This window comes from Marmota monax, unplaced genomic scaffold (assembly GCF_021218885.2).
Source record: "Marmota monax isolate L192 unplaced genomic scaffold, Marmota_monax_Labrador192_F-V1.1 WCK01_AAM20220418_F8-fsc00077, whole genome shotgun sequence".
Lineage (NCBI taxonomy): Eukaryota > Metazoa > Chordata > Mammalia > Rodentia > Sciuridae > Marmota > Marmota monax.
In genome coordinates, this window is record NW_026694610.1 from 3,385,735 (window position 1) to 3,406,259 (window position 20,525).

Below are 20,525 nucleotides of genomic sequence, written 5' to 3' on the forward strand. Positions count from 1 at the left end.
AAAAAATGTTGTGGGGGTGGGGAGAAAGGGTGAACAGAAGGGGAAAATCAGCAGAAGTCTCAAAATTAGACAGCTGACATTCTAGTCCCAGTCTTTGGAAGAGAATTTCTCCGAGGTTCATTCCAACTCTCCTGTGGTATGTTTTCTAAGGCACTCTGCTATAATGGATGTAAGCATGCTTTTAACATATTAAAGGTATTATCATAAATTCATTTAATAATAAAATTCCAGGTTTTAAATCCATACCAGTTTAACCTGACTTGTGAAGGAGTGACCTTAGGTCATGTAATGGCAGATTACTCATCCCAGAAAGGTGGTTTTGGTTTTTATAAGCAGGGACAGACAGGCCTATCTAGGTCATCTCAACCACCGCAGCATAACTGCAGAGAACATCTCACATTGGGACTCCAACGATCCCAAATCAGCATACTCATAATTAGTCACAGGAGAGCCATTTGTCGTTAACTTAAAGCCTGTTAGCTGAAGCCTAATTACACATCGGCTGTTGCTTAGAGAAAACAATTAAAAAGTAATTCAGCAATACCATCTTGTCATTGCAGAAAGCCTTAATAGGCAGTTCTTGCAAGCCTGGGAAATCTTTCCCTTTTTTGTGTTGCCTTCAGCAACCATGAAGGTGCTCCTCTGGGATCACACCTTGCAGAGTTTCTCTGATGAGACAACTGTTCTCTCTAGGCCACCTGGGGAACATTAAGCGTTACCAGTCTTTTCTATGGTAGGCAGTAAGCACAAACTGTAGAAAAGGCAAAAACCAAATAAATATATTGAATTTTGTCTTGTCTATTGCAGTAGTAGGGGATAAAAAACACAAAAACCATATAATAATAACTGTAACCCAAATATCTTCAATTACTTCTAAATTCTCTCTCCTTTCACAGGCTTTCCCCTTGCCTCCCAGGCATGTAGTGGGGGTTTTCCTATCTAGCGTTTCCTGTTCCCAGTTATTTCTGACACTTCAGTGCTCTCAGAAAATTGAAAAGTGCCTCACACTATGATTCAGTAATTAAGACTCTGAATACAAATCAATATGACCAGCACCATCCTCAGGCTTTCCATGTCATGTCTAGAGAACAGATGTGACAGATAAACTCTGTTCCGCTGACTATGCTCATCCTTTCTTGACCTCTGACCATTGTGAGTATTGTGAAGCATTCACTGTTTGAGCTGCAGTTATGAACTTTCAACATGAAGCAGATTCTGTAGTAAATAAGAAGGTAAATCACTATTCTTGAGATAAAACGGTGGTTGATGGGTCAAATGCCTTCCCATGAAGAATAATAAGTGACTTAGCTGAATTTCTTCTTCCTGGTATTTCCAGAGAACTTAGGTAGACTTCTTCTCCCAACTTGTGTTACCTCCATTCCTCACAAGTGAACCAATGATAGAATCACCTCTTTGTCCCCCAAAGTCACACAGGGACTAGATATTGAATATGTTACCATTGAAATTCCAATAGATGCCACTGCCATATACATGATAGTTTCCTCAAGAAGTGTAGAAAGGATAAAGAAAGACGAGAGGTCCCAGGCAAATTATCAGTTATCCTGGTGTAGATATAAGGAAAAGAAGATACTGTGGGAGGGGAAATGGTAGGAGGCAGAGTAGGCCTCAAGCCTGATCTGATAGCATACAATGAACAGTAGATCACATTTGTACTAAGCCCTGAAAAAAATCTGCCATGTTGTCACAGGAAGAGTCCGTAAAGATGGGTTAATGTGGGTCTCTGAACCTCTTGCTAAATGCATTCAATACAATGTGCAATACAGTAGAAGTTCAGGGATTATGTGTCTATGTTCAGTGAAATGTAAAATCGTAAGGTAAACCACACTGGGTTGGTCTTCAATGCTGATATTTATAAGTTTATCTATTATTGAATTGATGGTTTGGAATTTATATCCACATAATTTTCCAGCATTGGAAATTATGAGAAGAGTTCTAGGTCACATCTTCTGATTTTGTGTAATTCACTGCCAACATACACTGTGTACCTTCTCAGAAAGAAATCCAAGGTGTAATCAACTCTCTCACCACAAAAGACTATTCAAGTTCTGTGATCAGCCTCAGGAGACCTATGAAGAAAAAAGCCAACCAAAGTGAAGCAAAGTGTTCAAGCTTCTAATTAGGGTGTTACTGAGAGCAAGCACATACCATCATTTGAGTGCCTGAACTTTCTTTAAACATGAATTTTAAAAGGTTTTAGAGTAACTTCCTCATATATAATATCTACATGCACCAATTTAGCTATTTCTTACATTATTCTTTGAGGTATGGAAATGGAATGATGATACACACATCTATTAGTGTAAGTGCAATAAGATTTTCAATCCAAAAATTGTTCATTGAGATCATGAAACAAAATGGAAATTTGACTCCCAATTTCTTAAAGCAGAGTCCTATTACCAAATATTCTGGACCACTCACAACTATTAAAGTCAAGTTTTTCTCTATCAGTTGCTTTGAGGAGGCCAGTCTCTAATGAGGCCTCAGTGATTCTCACATCCTGGGATTCATACCCTTGTATAATTTCCTTCCGTGTTTTACCAGAATTGGTCTTGTAAAATAAGATATGGCAAAAGTAATGGAATGTGACTTGAGAAGAGATCATAGAACAACTGGTGACTTCCGCTTCAACCTCTTTCTCTTGGATTGCACACACTAGGAGGAACCAGCTACATGTTCCGAGGACACTCAGACTTCCTTATGGAGAGGCTTATGTGTGAAGAGCAACTGAGGCCAAGAACCAGGATCTGAGGAATACTGCCTATGGTCACGCAAGAAAGGTTGTAAGCAGGCCCACAAGCTTAGTCAAGCTCTAGATGACTGAAGTCCTGGCCAGTATCTCAAATACAACCTCATGAGAAACCTTCAATCAGAACCACCTAGCTAAGCCACTCCCTAAAGCCTGACACATAGGAACTGTGAGATAATAATAAGTATTGCTTTCAACCAGTAAGTTTGAGGGGATTTATTGTGCCCCAATAGATACCTAATACACTCTCTTTTTTGTTCTTAAATGATTCAAGATTGATATTTTATCATTTATTTCCTTGAGCCAATATACTCTAAATTCTTAAAGTGCAAATTCAGGAATTTCTTAACCAGCTGAAAAAACATGTTATTCCAGGAATAAATACATGCTGGAAAAGAGTTCATGTTTACATTAGATAGAGACATTGCCTCACAAGGCTTTTCTATGAGGATTAAATCACACACACACACACACACACACACACACACACACACCATTACTGCCATCACCACCACCACAACAGTTTATTTATTTCTTGGTAGGATGCTTATGAAGATGCTACACTGGGACTGTGATCAAAATAAAAGATAGAAGTCATTTTAAGTTTATCACCTGCTGAAATGAAATCCCTTGAAGAAATTCCTCAATGCTTTAATTATTTTCTACAGAAAAACCTCTGAATCTCTCCTCCACAGACAGTTAGTACCCCAAAAATACATTGCTGAACCATTTTTCTGTGCCAGTTTTTTCCTTATCTGAGAGGCAAACACTGTTTGAGCACGATTCATTCATTGTCATGTCTCCCTGGTAAATCCTCAATGCAGTTAAATAAACTGACACTCAGGAAGGGTTTTGTGGTTTAAAAAAAAATCTACTCCTGCATTTTGCAATCATTTCCTAACTTGCTGGCAATGCCAGGTTCCCATTGACTAGGGATATCCCACATGAGAAGCATTGCCTTGGGCCTCTAATTTTTAATCCTCCAAATTAAATGTTAGCATGAAATCCTCTACTCACCAAGTCAAATTTACCACATCTGTAGTCAAAACAGCTTTAACTGGGGTTCAATGATTTGAGGAGTCGCTCAGTATGATCATTGCCTGTTTGTAGGCTGAAAAGAAAATTGGGTATATTTAAATTATCACTGCAAACATTCCTGTGAATTTGTGGAGTAATTCTTTAATGAAAATAGATGACTATATAATAAAATGATTCAAAGAAATTAAACAAACCCAAGTTTCTTCTTTGTGTTAGCTACAAATGCCATTACCCACAAATATGTGAAATAATCCATGTTTATTAGCTTGATTTACCCATTCCAGAGTGTATATGTTTCAAACCTCATGTTGTACATTATAAATATATAGTTTTTATTTGCCAATTTAAAAATTGGTATAAGAAAACAATGCCAGGAACCAAAGAAGTTATGCAATTTGTGATCCACAGCACATGTTTATTCACAATTTTCTTTTTGCAGAAAGAACCAGTCCACAATGGAGAAAAGCAATAAATCTGAGCTAAATTTTCAGCACCTAAGACAAAAATGGGCATGTCCAATATGCATGAATGATATTCATATGCAGTGCCAGACCATACTGTGGCCAAATAAAGATGAAAAAGCCCTCCTTATTCCCTTCCGCAAGCTCTAAATTCTCTAACTCAAGGCAGTGGCCATCAATGAATGGGCTTATGCACAGAGCTTCTATTATGTAAAATTTAGGTTGTTTCTAAGTTTAGTCTGAATTATATTCTAGGTACTTTTTACAGTGTTTTTCCTGGAACTTTTTATTTATTTTGCAATCTTCTACTCACCAAGTATAGGGTATAGGCCATCTTACTCAAGTTTTAGATAACTTAATCCTCAGAGAGTTAACTTCCCTTAGAGTTTCACTAATTCAAGTTCAAGGCTTAATAGACTCATTCAGTCTACTGAATGCCTCTATGAATGATAGAGATCTAACTAAAGTCCACACATTTTAATGATACTCCATCTCTGAAATGTGCTCAGATGTCATGTTGCCATAAAATGAAAGTTATAGAAGTGTCCAATAGGATTTTCTACAATAATAGAAATACTCTCTGTGTTATTAGTAGTCCAGCCACCAATAACAGTGGCTTCTGAGTTCATGAAATGTGGCTGGTACAAATTAATAAATGAATTTCTAATTCTATAGCATTCTAATACAGTCACGTCTCATTTAACAGTGGGGATCCATTCTGAGAAATGCATCCTCTAGCAGTTTTGTTATGAGAACATCATAGAGTACACGTACAAGAACATAGATGGTAGCACCTACTACTTTGATAGGCTATATTGTATAACACTATCATATATGTCCATCATTTCCTGCAACATTGTTAAGTGGATAACAACTGTAGTTTACATTTGGCTACCATATTGGATAGTGCAAATGGAGTCTCATGAATTAGCACATTTTTTCTTTTGAACATTTTAAGACATTTCAAGCCAAAAAAATGTTTCTTAGGAATAAATTGAATAATATTTCACCTAACAATCTCAATTTTTCATCCATATGCTTCATTAGAAGGTATTCCAATATTGAGGTAAAGTGGGCAAGGTGTTTGACACCTTCTCAGCTGCATAGCTTTCCCTTACCTTTAAAATGACTTGTTTCTATCTTGACTTAATATATTCCTTCTTAGGTTCCTATGGAGAGTTTGAGACTTGCAGAGATCTAAGCAGGTACTGAACCATGATATTAGATGTTGCTGAAACTGGCTCTGTACAAGCCACCTTGCCCCTGGAATTATGTCTTTAAAACTCCCCTGCCTCACTAAGTACGAAATAGATCTTCTAAACATGTATGGGTCCTCTGTGGTGGAAAACAGCCACTTTGATTTTTGGCCTCCCGAAAGTCTTCTTTTCTCAATAACTAGGAAATCTTGCTTCACTTCTTTCATCTCTGTTAGAGGTGTTCAAAGGGGTACCAGAGAGTAAGGCTGAAAGCCAGTATTGAAGAATGAACAGATTTTTTGAGCATTCCTAAAGGAAAGACATTCATTACAAAGATCAGTGACATATGTCTTCCTATTTTCATACTCTGACCTTTTGCATAGACTACCACTTTCTTAGGAATTTAGCCACAATTGTATATGTACATAATTGCCTGAAATATTGTTAGCTGGCAGATGACTGTAATTAGATTTAGCTACCATATTTGATGTACTTTAAATGTGCCCATAGGACTAGAGGTCCAAAAGTAAAATTGGTTTCTAAAGGAGAGAGTGGTAACTGAAAGCTATTCTTTCTTCCATAGGGATGCCTGTGTCCCACCCTTTCCATTCTTTCATGTCTTCTGTAGGATCCTGTAGGATCAGGATGACAGATGCACTGAGGTCCATTCAGGCAAAGGAGCTGTTTTACCACAGCTTGTCTGACGCTTCTCCAGGTGACTTGTTCCTGCTGCCTGATACCCAGACCCCTGCTGAGACCCTAGCTTTAGTCCCAGATTCATTGAATGACTTCATTTACTGGATGAGATTGCCAGTTTGGTTTCTATGCCTTTTTCTTGACTTTTCCAAGTTCTGGCACATTTTTTTTAAAAAATAAGATATAACCTTGGATTGTTTTTTTCTAACACAGTTCCTTCCTGTTTAAAGTTCATACATGTGAATCGTTCTCCACTTTGACATGTTTCTATCCTTACTCCTCTGCCTTATTTGTTTTTGTTTTCTGGACTTGACTTATAAACCTTAAATACAAAAGCAGGAAAAGGCTCAGAGAGATGAATTAAGGTCACATAGCAAGTCAAGGGCAGATGACTGTGTAGAGGATCCCCACTACCTCCTTTCATGCTTCCTAGACTTGTTACTATGCTACCAGACATAGCAAAGCCAGTGCTGAAAGCCACACTCAGCACTGACAGCAGGGAGTCCAGTTCTCCCATCTGGAAGTCCAAAGCTTCATCTGTCTTTCTTGACTGTCACCAATGCCTGTGTCTGAACCCCTCCCATCCTTTCACACCTTCTAGGATTCTGAAGGATCAGGCTCACAGATGCACCAAAGCACCAAAGCAAACAAGGAGCCTATGTTTACAATAGCTCACCTTAGGCTTCCTCCAGTTTGTTCATGTCTCCTGCCTGATAACCACACTGTCCTCACCTGGGTAGAGACAAAATGTAGGAAAGCATAAATCTATAAACCCAAGGGCTACCTAAAAATTGCAAAAATATAATAAAAGAATCAGACTGGATTTACAAGTACTGAAACTTAACAAAACTTCTACAGCAATTTATGCTTTATAAAATATTAAATAGTTATGTGAGGGGTCATTCCAAACATTGCTGACAGCACATGAAGTACTTGCATAATTGAAGAAAAGAGTTCCATTTCAACTTTTGAATATCTAATAGTTTAAGTGGGAGAAATGTGATGATTGAGCAATTTATTTTTTTACCCAACCATAAACAATGTCATCTGAGTCATCAGAATTAGCAGATTAAGTCAACTGATAAATTTTGGCTTTAACGTTCCAAGGACAACTTGCTCTTTAAGAGTGGGCCAAATCTGATGACTTGTCCATTGGAAAGGTGAGTAGATTGTTTAAACATCCCACTATTCTCTGTGTGAATATTTTAAATTTACAGATCTGAAAGATCCACACCTTTTGCCTAACTTGCCTAACTTGCCAAACCACACACAAAACAGAACCAATTCCAGGAGTGTGTCATGAATCTCTTAAGTCCTTTTCTTCGTAGAATTGTGAAAAACCGAGTTAGAATATTCAGACTTGGATAATACACAGGCTAAACCAAAGAATACCCTAAATGAGCTTACACATTCAATAGAAATATCTAAACAGTATTGAGCAAAAGTAATAACCAACTTTGTCTCACTTAGTAAAATCTAAATAACAAGGGTGAGAAATATTGAAGATGCTTTCCTGAGATTAGAAGATGAAATTAAGAAACCCTCAAATATATGTTTCACAGCTGCAGCATACACCAGTACTGTGTGACAGTAATTTCTGCTTTCTGAGTGGGTGACTATGTAAAAAAGGCGGTCACTTTTTGTTAGGCGCCATTCAATCTGCAATCTGCTACAGTGTACAAGTAAACATCAAAAAGCCCCTGATTCACAACTGCTATTTTTGGCTTCTTTCATTATCAGCAGGCCCAACAGATGCAAGCCAAAATGCTCAGCAGATGGGCAGAGAAGCATTCCAAAGGCACCCAAGCCCACCGAATGCAATTTAGGGGAAAGCAGGAAAGAAATGCCAAGGGAAGAAACCTTTGGGCATTATTCCAACTCATTAGATCAAGAAAGAAGAGGAGCTGCTTTTAAGGGTCTCAGCCTTGGCAAGATAACTACGAAAGCCATTGTTACCTCTGGCACCGCCGCAGAATCAATCTAACCTAAAGTGGAGACAATCTAGCAGTGCCATGGCAACCGCAGGCTGCTGCAGGATGGGAGGGAGGAGAGCCACTCAAGCAGGCCTGATAACCCACTGGGAGAGTGTGCTCCTACACTCTTGTGACTGGGGAGTGGTGACCTGCCTCTGGCTCCAGCCACCAGAGAAGTCACTTCTCCCTGGGAGAAACTTCCATTAGGGAAGACAGCAAAACAAGTCGTAATTAAAGCCATAAAGTGCACAGAACCTAAGGTGAGAGGTCTGGCAAGTGCACCAGTGGTCCCTTCTTCACAAAGAACAGTTCTCATTCCCACCCTGCAAGGAGACAGTGTACCCTGAGATGTCAGAGATGGAATACATAGCAACCCTGCCGTGAGACACTAATGCAACACAGGATAGTTACTATAGAACATTCTACTGGAGAACTTTCCTCTTCTCCCCCAGAGTATTAGTGGCATGATTCATTGGAGGCAGCCATTTTTTTTTCTTAAGATGAAATGTTTTTATATATCTTGTCTCAAATTTTCACATCCACCAACTTCTTCCTTCTTCTTTTTTCAGTCACCATTTTACCATGTACCTTTCCTGTCACTAAGCTTATGGTGGTGAATGTGATAAATACCACCACATGTGACAAAATAGAATGGCTGGATGATTCCCTGAAAGACAGATACCAAGGAAAACCAAAGGAGCAAGAACAAATATGAATAGTAGATAGTATATAATTTTTAATACCCTAGGATGTTAATTCATAGTCAATAAGATTTTTCTCATGCCAAAGTAAAATTTCTTTGGCCTTCATTGTTAGCCCTTCTCTATTCTACCCATTCAAACTCCATCGTTTATGAGGCAACATTGCTGATAACTATGTCTTGCATCATTCCTTGAATTGTGTATGAGAAGTTTGATGATCTGTGATTCCTGAAAGATGGTACACACACTCAATCACTAATAAGCCTTAGAGAATAGAAATAAAGACCTAAACTAAAAACCATGTAGCCTATCTTCCTATGCAACTAGATATAACCATATTACTAAATTTTAGCCAAAAGAATTGAACAGAATTTATAGAAGCCACTTCCAAGTTTTGCCCTTCAATAACACAGCTTGCCTTTCCCTCTCCCTGTCTCCATGCTACTTTGGAAATCAATCCTGATGCTAAGCCATGTTAAGCCAGGTGGGCAAAAGCAATACCCTAGAGATATCAGAGCAACAAAAAAGTTTCTGACAACTTCACAGAACACAGCTACTGTACCAGCCCTGAACCACCTACCTCTGGATATTATGTAGGAAAGGAACAAAATTTTATCTTTTTAAAGACAATGCTATTTTGTTTTAAAGGTTCTCCAGTTATTAAACCTAACATAAGTGTCTATATTTGACTCCTGAATGATACTAATCTGACCTGAAAAATTGGGTTACCTGTGTTAACATTGGTCAGAGACTGCCTCAGGTTGCTAGGAGTCTGACCCAAGAATCCAAAAATCAGGGAGGGTTGAGTGTCTAACATGACACAGTAGGAATATAGTCCCTCAAAGTGGAAATCAAAATAACAGGTCAAATCTGACAGGTTTGCAAAAAGGAAGAGGCCCTGAGGAAAGCAGACACATGATTTCAGATTATGAAGAATCTAGCCCCGGCATGTAGAATCATGAGGGTAGGCAAGTCCAAAATATGCAAAGACCATAGCCCCAAAGAGAATTGAGTGAATTCTCTGTCCACTGGCTATGGTCTTCTGATACCTTTTACAATGAGGTCATCTGTTTATGGCCCCAGCTGCACCACGTGGTTCGCTAGTTTTAAAAATACTTTGATTCTATTTGAGCAGGAAATTTATTACAAGAAAGAGGCATGTTTCATCCTTGCAGTGAATTGAAAATCTTAAAGGAAATCTAGACTACTGGGATTCCTCTGGAATCACTTGGAGAGAAAATCTTGAGTTCAGTGGTTAGGCTGTACCATCTACTATGGTCCCATCAGTTGCATGTGTCTCCTGAACACTTGAAATGTAACTAGTGAGAATTGAAATATGCTGTAAATGGATTTTGCAAATTCATAACAAATAGAAATAAAAGTGAAAATATCTCATTAATAATTACCTTACATATTGAAGTGACATTTGGGAACATTACATTAAATGAAATATATCATTCTTTTTTTAAAATTTATTTCATGTGATTCTAAAAATGCAAAATAACATATGTAGCTCATGTTTACATTACTATTGAACAGCTCTGGTTTAAACATCCTGACAACTGAGTCCACTCTATAGCCAGTTTGACTCCAGGTATTTTCTTCCTCTTCTGGTTTGATGAGCATATACTTTCTCATAAGGCAAACACCGAGTCCTGGCAGTGAGAGTCTATGTGCTGTCCCACGTAGGGAGATCATTGCTGACCAAATCCTTGAACTCCTGTAATTATTAACAGGATTCTAGTAATCAATGATTAAATAATTATTTAGAGAGACTGGAAAAATAAAAGGAGACACTTTTTACACTGGCTTCCCTCATTGACCTAGCTAAACACGCATTGCAATCTGTTCTAAATCTGTACCCTTCTTTAGCACAAAGGGAAATGTGGCCTTCACACTTCATATAATAAGATAGGGAGTATAGAAAATTTTGAATAGTAAGCTTTTATTGTTTGTTAAGTAGGAAATTGTGTTTCCAGCCTACTTTACCCTGAAAGTATAAAAAGGATCTTTGAAAAACATACTGGGGTTCCCTAAGGATCCATGGCTCAACTTCACATTGGCAAACAGCTAAGCATTTAGAACAGAATTTGGGAAAAGTAAAAAAAAAAATTCAAATGTGAAAATTTACCAGATTGTATATATGTAGCTGGACTAAGTTTTGGTAACTGTATTATTTACAGAACACTGGAAAAACTGCAGTGTACTGTTGGAGGTAACAAACTTAGTATGTATGTTAATTAGTTTTTCATTTTTTGTGACAAAGTACATGAAAAATGTGGACAATTACATTTTGGCTCATGATTTCAGAGGTTTCAGTCCATGGTATTCTGGTCCCATTGTTCCTGGGCAGCAAGTGAGGCAGTACATCATGGCAGGTAGGGATGGCAGAGCAAATGCTCACATCATGGCAAGAGGAATGCAAAGAGAGTGAATGGTCTGGGCCTCAAATGTCCTGAAAAGTCTCATATGTCATCAGGGGGGCTTTGGGGAAGTAACCAGATCATGAGACTCTGACATCACCAGTGGATTAATCCATCAAATAGATTAATACATTGATAGCCGAATGGATTATTGGGAGGTAGAAAGACAAACTGGGTTTGTCTTTTCCTCATTTTCTTCCCCTCATTTCTTTTCTGCTTCCCAGCTGCTGGGAGCTGAGTATCTTTACTCTGACACATCCTTCTGCCATGATAGTTCTGACTCATCTAAGGCTCAGAGCAATGGAGTCAGCCAACCATGGACTGATAACCTCTGAAAATGTGAACCGAAATAAACCTTTCCTCCTCTAAGTTGTTCTTGTCAGGTATTTTGATCACCACAATGCAAGGCTAACACAGAAATTGGTATCAAGCAGTGGGGTCATTGTTGTGACTGTACCTGACCATGTGGTTCAGAAGCCCTGGGAACTGGTTTGCGGAAAGAGTTTGAAAGTTTGGTGATTCAGTATAGAGAAGACTTAAAATGTTATCAGCAGAGCTGAGTGGGAGATCCTGGTGGAATTTTGGAAAACCAGGATGCCCGAAGGAATAAAGATAGCAAAGACTGTATTTATGAGGTTTCCGATGAAAATGAGGACTCTGTTGAGAACTGGACTCAAAGCCATTCATGTTATATTATGGCAAAGAACTTGTCTACATTTTATCCATGTCCTGAGTCTTCTCTGTGGCTGAATTTTAAAGTGACAGACTTTTTAATCTGATGGAGGAAATTTCAAGCAGCACAGCATTCAGGAGGGGCCTAGGTATTGCTGACAGCTTTTATCCAGGTTTACTGTGATAATCATGAGCAAAAAGCAGAGCAGAAAGATTTTTAAAATTTGCAGTTTGGACAGAAAAGTGCCTGTAAAATTGGGGCTAAGAAAAATGTGATTGCTAAAGATATTAGAGCCATTAAAGAGAAACTAAGTGTTTTGCATGAAGACAATAAAAAAGATGCCTTAAGGACATCTCAGAAATTAGATAGACCCCACTCGTTGCAAGTTCACTAAAAATTCATTTGAAAGACTTTGAAAAGAGAGTGCTGGGGTGCCCTGCTCTCACAGGTCAGAATAGAAGGTTGTTTCCTCAAGATTTGTTTCATCATGCTCAGCTGCCCAGGCACTCAGAGAATGCTAAAGATGTGGCCAAGAGGGGCCTAGCCATTGCTCAAGCTGTTGGTAGATATTGGTGTTGTTCATGTGGTGCTGATTTTGCAGAAATGCAAACTACCGGAGTTATAGGGTCATGAAGGTGTCCACCAGATGTTAAAGAAAGCCTGGGAGGTTAGTCAATGTATATCATGGTCAGAATTCCTGAAGGTAGTCTCTGAGACGGTGATTTGAGGAAGTGATTAAATTATCAGACCTCTGTCATCATCAGTGGATTAATTGAATGGCCTATTGAGACCCTAATAGGAGGAAGTTGGTTATTGGGGTCATGCGCTTAAGTGTTTATATTCCATTCTTTCTTTCTCTCTCTTTTCCTTTCCATCGCTCTCTCCTTCTCTTCCTTTCTTTTTCCAAGCCTCAAGAGTTGAGCATCTTTGCTTTAACTATACCCTTCTGCTGTGATATTCTGCCTCACCTCAAACTGAAAACAATGGAGTTGGTAAACCATGGCCCAAAGTCTCTGAACAATGAGACAAAATAAATACTTCATCCTCTAAGTTGTTCTTGTCAAATATTTTGATCACAGTTACACAAATCTGACTAATCTACACACACAGAAGAAGGAACTAGGGACAGAATACAGCACCCAAGGACTCTCGCCCTACAACTAGATCCCACCTCCTACAGTTTCTTGCACATCCCAGTAGTCCATAGAGCTATGGATAAATTAATTCACTGATGACGTTAGAGCCTTTGTGATTTGGCTTCCCCAAAGCCCAACCTTTTAACATTGCTGCACTGGAGACAAAGCTTTCAACATGGGTCTTTGAGGGCATTCCAGATCCAACCATAACAGCAAGCCTTTCTCTTCATTTGGAGTCTCAATTAAATGTCATCTAAGCCTACAATGACTTCTTATTTCCATGTTGAGCACTCAAGAGTCCCAAAGAAAAGTTCTTTCTTTTGGCTAAACAATATATTAAGCAATGCATTAAACAATATAGTCTGCAAGCAAACCTCTTTGTGTGTGTGTCTGTGTGTGTTCTTTCTTTTCTCTGGACTTTAAGCTTTCTGGATAAATCTTATTCTTTAAAACTCTGATTTTTTTTTTCTTTTAGATTGACAAAACGTTAGAATCATTTGGATTAAGTTAAAGCCCTGGGGTTCTATTGTGAAGAGTAAAAATAAGAAAGGAATGCCTGATGCTGGACTAGAACCCTCACCCCTGCTCCAACCACCTCACGGAAACTAAAGTATTTGGGGAACAGAAGAGTCCATCAAGATACAGTGGCATACAGTTAGTTGCTCAAGAGTTCTAGAAACAGTTATCTCATTTGACCCTGGAAAAAGGTAAGCACAGAAGATAGTTTTATTTCCTGCCTTTGAAAGAACTCAGATTCTCCCTTCCTTTCCTGATGACTCTGGCAGATGCATGCTCTTGCCCTGCTTCTTCATTTCTGATTCATTTGAGAAAAGATCTCACTGGTGCAGCTGGTGTTAATCAGAGGACTTTTTCCATTCTCTTTTCTCAAATCCCTTTCATTGTTCTTCGTAATGCTGTGAACCACATTATTAAATTATTTATTAAAATCATTTATCTTTTTGCAATGAAAATTATTAGATGCGATTAAATAAAAATATTTCAGATGTAAAAAGCATAAATGAACAAATTGACCTTTTTATAATATATGATATTAAAATAATGCCATTTTCACAGATAATTATGGCTGCATATGAATTTATATACTTTAAAAGAGTTAATAAAAAGGTAAGATTTATTGACAAATTCACTTTAAGGGTATAACATACATAGTTTCTGTATCAAGTATAACAATGTAGATTTTAGGTTTTTTATTGTATTGAGATTGAAGGAAAAATAATATCATAACCTTGAATTATTTTGTTTAGTTTTACTAAAAAAGAAAGAAAAAGAAAAAAGGACTGGGGTTGTAGCTCAGTGGTTGAGCGCTTGCCTCACATGTGTGAGGCAATGGGTTCGATCCTCAGCACCACATAAAAAAATAAATAAATAAAATAAAGCTATTGTGTCCATCTGTCCATCTACAACTTTAAAAAAATGTAATGTCCACAGATCATTTTAAAGTCATTAGATATGATAAAAGTCCTATTTCAATAACTTTTCCATGAATTACTCATTAAAATTATATTGTTTACTACTTATTATTGAATGAAAATTCAAATTAAATTTACTTCTATTTTTAATGTAGATTTTTGAAATACTAGTGAGAATTTTATATCTACAAAGTACTTGGTTAAATGAATACAACCTACAGATCTATTCAGTTATCTTGAAGTGAAATTGCAGATTTATTGAAGTGGCACCCCCTTTCTCCACAGAAAAGCCCTCTTCACCATGGCTAATTTTAGTACTGTCAGCAAAAGAGTCTCTGCAAAAGAGTCCAATGTAGATAAACTTCCTATTTTCATAGCCTGTTTACTTGGCCACTGGCCGAGAAGATACCAGCACTCCAGGTGCTGGACACCCCCTTACTAGTTTTCACAAACATATCCAGTATAGTACTTTGTAAAAATGTGCAAACAAGGCCTCTGTTTGTAGATAGAGATGTCTACATCTTTAAGATAAGTTACAATTGGGCTCCATGGTAACAGCTGGCAGGGGGAGGAAAGAAAGGGGAGAAGAAGCTCTCCCCTTCTTAGGTGTAGTCCTTGAAGAGTTAACTTGGCCAGAACAGTGAAAGAAAAAGCTGCTTTTATGTGAACTTCTGCAGACTGTGAACTTCTGAGCCCCTCCCCTTACATGCTGGGTGTAAAACTCTGAAACTCCCTGAACTTGGGGTTCAGGGGATTAATTGATTACAGCAAAAGTTGTGCCCTCTGAACCTGGCTGCAGCCAAATAAAACCATTTCCTGCTGTCTTCAGTGCCTTGCCTCGTTTGTCTCTACTACATCATGATCATTTTTATATTCCTCATTCCTTTATTCCAATTTGGATTTGACCAATTCTTCTTGACTTTAACCAATGGGCTATTGTAGTTATAAAATAAATAATGTATTTCTAAGAATACACTAAATAATGTAATATTATTAACAGTAGACTCCTATTTCCTGTAATTTATCAGATTAGATATTCAGAGTGACCCTTTTAATGGAAACAATTTAAATGTTTAGAAAAAATTAAGCACATTATTTAAAACGCACTGTTGAACTATTATAAAAGTAAGGAGTTTGGTGATCTCACAAAACATAAAAGTGTAAGAAGACTCCTGGGGGATGACAAGAGGCCAAGGACAGCTTTGCCTTGAGAGTTTCTGCCAAAGCATGGAGTCTCGGGGCTTCCAATTAGACTCCATTGTCGGTCAACATTACAGCGCCCAATCGCAAGAGTTCTGCAGGAGATCTATGAAGTGAGCTTCGCGTAACCTGGAAATGGAAGGGAAGATGCCTTCAGTGTGAAGTCAAAGAAGAAACCATGACATGCAAAAGGGACCAAGATTGTTTCAATCTGGGTACTAGGTGAAGGAAGAATCTCCCTTAAGAGTTCATTCTTTCAAAATGGATGTCATACACGTTTTGTTTTGAATTTACATTTTATGATCCATAAGTTTGAAGTGGAGAATTTAACTCAAATGCTTCTGGATCTAGTTGTGGCAGAGACAATGATGTTTGGTCAGTATCCCAAGGACTTCTTTATATTTCCCAGCACCCCTGCAATTAGCAGGTCATGTGACTAACAGGCCATCGGCATAATAAATATGAGTTAAGACTAGTTGGAAGAATGGCAGAGCTGATGAACAGGACCAAGGAGGACATTTTTTTTTTTTCATATAAAGCAATTCTAAGGTGTTAGAAACTCAGCCATCCTGGATGAAAACCACATAGCATAGAGGGTTTTCTGAACTTACAATATACTTTGCATAAAGAGGAAATTGATCTTTGTTGTGTCAAACAATGGAAGTTTAAGGCATATTAGCCCCATGACTATGGAGCATGCTGTCAAGGTGATTGACGGAAGTAGATACAGTTTATCCCACACAGAATTCAACTTGCACCAGTATGCAAAGTACCACAGATAAGATTTCAAAGAACATGAACAATCCACAGCCAAAATTCAGAAACCACAAAAATTTCACAATGATTGAAATCCAGATGAAAGAACAATTAATGGAAAATCTCAAAAACTTTAAATATTATAAATATCCAACACAAAACATGAAATACACGTAGTACTCATCCTTCATCCACAATGGAGACATTCCTGAGATGTTCTACATATGTCTAAAACCACAGAGAGCACTGAACCCTGTACATACTGTTTCTTCCTATATGTCAATATGTATGAAAAAGTTTGATTTATAAATTTGGCACAGGAAGAAAACAACAGTTATAACCAATGAAATTGAACAGTTATAGCAATATACTGTAATTAAAAAATATTCAAAAGGTATGCATTGCTTAATACTGGAATTTTTAGTTTTGGACAACAGTTGACCATTGGTAACTGAAACTGGAAAATAAAACTATGAATTAGGAGGGTCTGCTATATTATGTTTAAAGGAACAAAAGAATAGTTATAAAGTGTAATCAGAGAATAAAAACTCTAAAGACCATGAAGATTAAAAATGAGTTAAATAGAACTACAAGAAATAAAACATATAATTGAAATTAAATTCTCAGTGGATTTAAGCGAAGGTTATAAATACCTGAAGAGAAAATTGATAATTCTGAAAATAAGTCTAAGTAAATAATTAAGGATGTAGTTAAAGCAGATATGAAAGGGAGGTTAAGAGACACACAAAACAGAGAAAGATAAAACACAGATCTAATCAGTTTCACAAAAACAATAGAATATGAAAATAACAATATTAAAATAATTATAGAATGTTCCAGAGTTATCAAAATATACCAGTGCTCAGAGTCTGCACATCAACTGATTCTCACATAAGACAAACACACATCGATTGATTTCTAGACCCACCAAGTAGAACTGAAGAATTCTTAAGAAAGGGATCTTAAAAGCAGTAAGAGATAATCACAACCCACTGAGGAGGAGAAGCAACATCAGCTTACCCTCAACAGCAGGAATGGGATCCGGCAGGGAAGAGATACATATATTTCTTCTGCAGAGAATAAATTCCTGTCAGATGAGAACCAGACATCCAGAGCTAATTCAACTCTTAAAAATTAGGGGGAATTAAAAGCATTTTTACACCACCATAGACTGAGGGTATTCACTGCCAATAGACAGTGAAAGGAGATTTTAAGGAGTACTTGAAGCATAGGAAATTTTTGTAGATGCAAGATCTATCATGTAAAAATAAAAAGAACAAAAAGTATAATAAGTAAATATGTTGTTGAATATGTGGATTATGTCAAAAAATATTGAACAGAATTCAAACTAATATAAATGTCCAATACGTAGTGGATAAAAAATAAACCGAAATGAAAATACTGAACATCAAGAGCTTATAAATGGTAGGAAAACATAATCAGAGTTGGCCCTTTTATTTTTAATTGAAGGGTGAAGGCTTTATTGTACTAAGTATACATGTATAACATAAATTCCAAACAAGCAGTTGAAAGAAAACGGGAGGATAAAAAAAAAATGTCAATCAAAAGCAAGGTAAGAAAGGAGGAGGGAAAAAGAAATACAAGAAGATAAAGTACTATAAATAGGAGGGATTTTGCAAGATGGTAGAAATTAACCAAAATATAAGTATTCAGAAGAATTGACATGGGTTAATGCCTCAGTGTGCAACCAGTAGAAATCCTACTTCACAAAATGTCATGCCCCAAGTGCCCTGAAGTGCCTACTCAACGGAGTTTAACAGTGGAGATTTCTCACACAGCTAGAATGGGGAAATAAATTCTGGTATAAAGGTGCAGCTTGACTTATTCTGGGGCTGTGTCCCAATAAAACCACCTAAGTTGAATATAATGCAAGTTGAAAACACATTTACTACACTAAACCTGAATGTCACAGCTTAGCAACACAGAACATTGGAGGGTCGGTGACTTCCCCTCTTAATTATGTGGCTCACTGAAGGCTGAAGCTTGTACAATTGCCCAACCTTGCAAGAAAGGATCATGCTGCATATAGCTAGCCTGAGATAATATAAAAATTCAAATAGGCACAGATTTTGCTGAATGCTAGAGCTTTTGCACGGTTACACAGTTGGGAATTCGTCAATCAAATCACTGTCTGTATAGAATGCAGTGGAATCCTTTAACAGCAATGAGAACGAATGACTTACAACCACAAGCAACGATATAGATGGATTCTCAAACGTCACATTGACTGAGAGAAGGCAGGCACAGAAGGGAACATAGTGTATGAGTCCTTTTACCTGAAGCATTAAAACAGGCAAAACTAATCCATGAGTTTAAAGGTCAGGATACAAAGAGGAGGAAGTGTGGGAGAGAGGATGGAGGAGGACAAGGAAGGAGGAAGACAGACTGGAAGGAGAAGGAAGGGCATCAGGGAGGTAGTAAGGCTTTCTCTTTTGTTCCAGGTATTGATTACACAACTGGGTCAAGTTTGTAAAAATTTATTAAGTGATGAATTCATGACTTATGCATATTACTGTGTATGTACTAAGTTCAGAAATGGCTTTAGAACTCCATGTGCCCTGTTATACATAAGAGACATACCTATCGTTTCAGTAAACAAAAATATTAAAAGCCAAAAGATGAAAAAATTATCTCTGGTAATAGCTGATTGAATAATTAAACAAAATGGACACCAAGGCTAAAAAGCATTGCTAGGAATGAAGACATTCACTTAAAAATGAGATAAAGTCCGAAATGTGTTTGCACCTAATAATATAAACTCAAAATGTGTAAAGTAAAATTTTACTAAACTAGAAAGAGACATTGCCAAGTTCACAAACATAACAGATATGAATGTGCTTCTATATCTAATAAGAACAAATTTCCAGACAAAAAAATCAATAAAATATCAATTATATAACAGCACAATTTAGAAGCTTAACTAATAGATTTATTGTGCCCAACGATTGGAGAATACACATATGAACCTAGAAATTAGCCATATGTGAGACCATAAAGCTGGATTGACAAATTTTGGAAGTTGAATTAAATTCAAAAGCAAAAACAAAATCATAATAAACTAAGAAAAATATTACTCTTCTTTCCAAATATAAATACACACACTCATAATTCGATTCAACTGATATAGAAAAACAAATGTTATAGTGAAATCTAACAATAGTTAGAGAAAAATAATTAAAATATCACACATGAAAATATACTCATTAAATCTGAAGATACACTTAGAGATACATTTACATGTATGTATTATATATGAAGTCTTAAAATTAATAAGTTACAAACGTCTCACCAGGGTTTGGGGAACAAAGCAAAACAAACAAACAAAAAAATCTAGAGAACATACCAAAGAAAGTAAAGAGCCAAAATTAGTGAAATAAAAACAAGATAGAAAAGATATATTAGCAAAGCCAGAGGGTGAATATTGAAAAGCCCAATAATAGGTAAATTCTGAACAAATACTGTGTGTGGGCTGGGGTTGTGGCTCAGGGCACATCGCTTGCCTCGTATATGTGAGGCACTGGGTTCGATCCTCTGCACCAAATAAAAATAAAAAAACGAAATAAAAATATTGTGTTCATCTATAACTAAAAAAAATTTAAATATAACATTTTAAATTTTATTTTAAAAGAATTATTTCTATTCTTTTTTTAAAAATTGAACCAATATGTAAAAAATCTTGTCTCAAGCATACAAAATGACTAGCACCATATAGCCTTATTGCTAAATGCTGTCATTCAAGAGACAGACAATCCCAAGCTTATACAAATTCCTTCTAATAATAAAAAGAGAGAAAAATGCCAAAATCATGTTATGAAGCCACCCTAACCTTACCATCACACTCAATCAAAAGCAGTACAAGAGATGGGCATGGTGGTACATGCCTATAATCCCAGTGACTTGGGAGGCTGAAGCAGAAGATCGTTAAGTTCAAAGCTAGCCTCAGCAACTTAGCAAGGCCCTAACTTAGAGAGATGCTGCCTTAAAATTAAAAAATCAAAAAAGAGCTGGAGATGTGGCTTAGTGATTAAGCACCCTTGAGTTCAATCTCTGGTAA